Below are 4,296 nucleotides of genomic sequence, written 5' to 3' on the forward strand. Positions count from 1 at the left end.
ATTTCCAATAGCGGGATTGCTGGACCATATGGCAATCCATTTTTAGATTTTTGTGGAATCTCCAAAAGGGCTGTGCTACTGTACATCCCCACGGCATTAAGTAATCCTCTCCCCTTCAGAATATAGGTTCCATGACATCATGAATGAATCTGTCTTCTAGACCCTGTGTCCCTAGAGCCAAGAAGAGGAGTAGTACCTAACCCATAATAGTGCTCAGGACATAGTTATCCAGGTAATGAATGAGGTCATCCAAATGTTTAAAAACCTGGGTAATTTTTATCCTTCGCCCCTTGCTCGTGTTTATTTTTCTACCTCTCCACCCATGTCTTCCTTATGTTCTCATCTCTGGGACAAAACAGCTAATGCCTGCAAATAAAAGGAGGCATGGTTGGCTTTGTAGAGTTTTCAATCCATCGCCTGGTGCAAAATAAAAATGCAGGAGCATTGTTTGAAAAGTATTAAGAATTTCAAGAAAGCAACAGCAGAGCATTAAGCCAAGAACAGGGCACAATCAGAACCCAGGCAGAGCGTGTAGTTTGGAGAATCCACCTCCGACCTCAACCATATTCCTAAGCAAGCAACAACCAACAAATATTTCGCTCATGCTCAGAACAAGGAACCCATGCAGATCTAAACCCACAGAACTGGCTTTGCTTGAGAATGAGGAAGAAATCTAAAACACTGCCACTAGGAAATGAAGCTCAGCTAGTAGGCCAAAAGTGGGCGAGTTCAACAAGATGTACTTAGGATGACTGAGAAACATATTTATCCTTCTAGTTGAATACACAACTGGACCCTACACTCTAGCGAATATGCTGCTTAAGACACTATTAACCATAGTGGCGATACTAAATTTACAACCTGTTACTTTGGGAGGTGTCTGCATACTGTTGCTTTCTAGAAGCCCTAAAAAAAATAAAAAAATAAAAAAAAAAATAAGCCCTTAGGAAACCAGGCAAGATACTACTCAACTGTCATCCCAGCCACTCAGGAGGCTGAGTCAGGAGGATGGCAAGTTGAAGGCCAGCCTGGGCAACTTAGCTAGATACTCTGTCTAAAACAATCAAACAAATCTTTAGGAATAAAGGCTCCTCTTTGCAGGACTGAAGGCAATATATGCATATTATATCCAGAGGAAAGAATAAAAAAAATTTAGGTCTTCATTTCTATTTAATCTATTTAATTCATTATAGCTTCTAAATGTCCTTTCTAATCTTCATGAAATGCAAAAAAAAAAAAAAGTAAAAAAAAAAGTAAAAATTTTCATTGAAAACATCCACGTTGGAACTTGAAGTAATTCAAATGCACTTATTAAATGAGCTCCTCCATACTAGAGAACATTATTCATGTTAAGCCATTTGTCAAAAGCAAATTCCAACATTTCCCGTTAGTCATCATGATCCTGCAATGTGACGTTATGTAGTTTGAGAAGTTGATGGCTATTTTATTGTGTGGATTTAGGAATCTATAAACCCAAGCTTTTGTAATCATTCCCACCCTTTTAAAACCAAAGAAAAATCGCTTCTCGGCCTTTTGGCTAAGATCAAGAGTTATATACACACATATATATGTGTGTGTGTGTGTGTGTGTATGTACATATACATATATATATACACATGTGTGTACACACACACACACACACAGGCCAAACATATGGCACATGTGCTTGGCCTTCATAGACACAGTGCCCCTGAGTCTGTTGTGTGGCCCATGATTGCCGCAGAGGCTACCCTGACTGCCAAAAGGCAAAACGCTGAGAACTTCCGCATTTACTATTTCACCGTTATCTTGCCTAATACGTGTTCTGTCACAATACTCAATTTGTGATATTCTGAAGCCAAATAATGTACAAGCAGACATACAGTCTGCTGAAAACGTGGTAGAGAGGAAGCTGATTCTCTAAACAAAAGTACTAATGGAGCACCCAGGGCCTTTATACTCTTTGGGCTTCTAAGGGACAGGCACTTTCTCCCTGCAGGGGGCAGGAAGAATCTTATCCCCTTCCACTAGGGCACTCGTTACTATGACAACATGGAAAAACAGCACTTGGGCTGCTTGCCCGCCCCCCACCAAATAAAATTTCACCTTCAAGGAACAGGGAAAGGACAAGGGTCCAGCAAGAACCACAATCACAGCAGAAACGTGAATTTACAAACTAGCACTTATAAAATTACCATCAAAATGGAAAAGAATTTTGCTTGATACTGAGTCCTTTTCGGCCTCTAGTTTCGTTGTAGTCCACTGGCAAACAAAATTCCAGTTTAACATTTTTCTCAACAAGAGAATGTAACAGAATCTGTGTCAAACTGTTGCTTCAAGCTTACAGTCAAAACATTTTATGCAGGCAGGAGCCAGCAAAACTCTTATGGGAAGTTGTAAAAGCATGATGATTAAGTAAGTACATGTCAGCCTCACTCTTCTTAAAATACAGAACATGCCTGGGGATTCTGAGTGGTAACTCTGAGGTGAGATCTAAGCACATTTTAAAAAAATTATTTCAACTCCCAGGTGATTCTGAAACACGGGTTAGGGCCCAGAGCCACCCCTCCCCACTAAAGGTTCTGAGAAGTGCAGCTTCTGGACTAGCAACATCAGGAACATCTGAGCCACATGTACCTTTTGAAGCATTACTCAGACCCAGGCAGCTAGAAAATCAGAAAGGTGAATTATCAATATTTCAAGGTGATTCAAATCCACGCTGAAGTTGAGAATCACTGTTTAATCCAAAAGCAAATTAGGTCCAAATCACCCATGTTGTAACTATTAAAACAAAGCTACGAGACCTCATACTAGATTTTCTTTTATGGTTTCTTATGGTCAAAATACAAGTCAACATCAACCTTAAAAATGCATTGTTCTGTATGAGAACCTTACAGTTACTACTTGGGAAATGTTCCTACAAGCAATCACTCCAATCATACTGCTTCTAGCTTCTTCCATGGGTTAGGACAAAGATTGGCATTTGCTGTCAAGGGCCAGCAAGTAAATATTTTCAACTCTGCAGGACACGTAGTGGGTTACAAATTCTTAACTCTGCTGTATAGGATTCTTAAGTAAATGTCAATAAAACTTTTTATTTACAAAACAGTTGTCCTGGCCAGATTTGGCCCAGCGCTTTTACTTGCCAACTCCTGAGAAATAAGACAGAATAGTTGGGAAACAGTTGGGAAAGGAAAAAAAAGACCAAAACACATCACCCCACAACCATGAATGTGTACCCGCTCATACACACAACTTCTGAGCTGGAGGCTGCCGTCAGGTGAGGGGCAGACTTTAAAAGGAAGTGTTGTGTTGTGTTTGTTCACTTATCACTCACATCATGCCTTCCACCTAACATCAAAGCTCTTCCTGCACAGGCTCCAGTCTAGAAAAAACTCAATAATTAGAAAGAAACACTGACCACAAGGCTTGCAGATTGTAGAGGGACTGACAAGCCCTGAAGAAGGCACAGAGCAGGCTATGATATCAGGCCTGCATCTCCAGCACTGAATAGGTTATGCTACTTGGTTATGCTACACCAGATGGAGGAAACACCAAAGACTTAAAACTAAAGATGAACATATTCAAAAAGCAGTGGGACCAACATAGCTGGGCTGTGGGTAAACCTGTGAGAAAGGCGGGAGACAGACTCAGAAAATGAAGGCAAACGGAAATGTCCCTTGTATGTCTGAGAAGTCTGGGGATCAGAGATGCTGGACACTATCACAAATAATTTAAAATAAAACAAAAGGGGGCTGGGGATTTAGCTCAGTGGTGCCAACACCTGCCTCACAAGCACAAGGTCCTGAGTTCGATCCCCAGTCCCTCCTCTAAAAAAAAAAAAAAAATTAATTAAAGAAAATAAAACAACAGGACCGGGGATTTAGCTCAGTGGTTCTGCCATCTGCCTCGTAAGTGCAAGGTCCCAAGTTCATTCCCCAGTACCAAAAAAAAAAAAAAAAGTAAGACATAATGGAGAAAGAAAGCTTGGAATACAAAGATAAACCTTATTCTGGTGGGGGCACTGAATTTCAAATCTGAGGACAGATACAGAAGTGTAGTCTTACATTTTTAGTCTCATAAACTAACTTAGGAGAAGTCACCCTAGAAACTTCAAAGTAAAATACAAACAAAAATACTAATATTTTAAAGCAACAATCAGGACACATCTACAACAGCATCTCAAGTGTTCAGCTTTCCTTCCTCACCCTACACGCTCTCCCCATGTAGCAGCCATGGTGCTTTCGAAGGTGAAATCCTCCAGAGCATCCCACCATCCCTTAAAAATTCAGTCTCCAGCCCTCAAGCATGCATTGC

General features: G+C 40.5%; 1 pseudogene; it reads left to right on the forward strand.

Moving 5' to 3' along the window:
- The first annotated feature begins 1,517 nt into the window (after positions 1-1,517).
- LOC117286092 lies at positions 1,518-1,643 on the forward strand (annotated as a pseudogene).
- Positions 1,644-4,296: the final 2,653 nt, after the last annotated feature.

Source organism: Fukomys damarensis, unplaced genomic scaffold (genome assembly GCF_012274545.1).
Source record: "Fukomys damarensis isolate Sample0158 unplaced genomic scaffold, DMR_v1.0_HiC HiC_scaffold_14, whole genome shotgun sequence".
In the NCBI taxonomy this organism is placed as follows: Eukaryota; Metazoa; Chordata; class Mammalia; order Rodentia; family Bathyergidae; genus Fukomys; species Fukomys damarensis.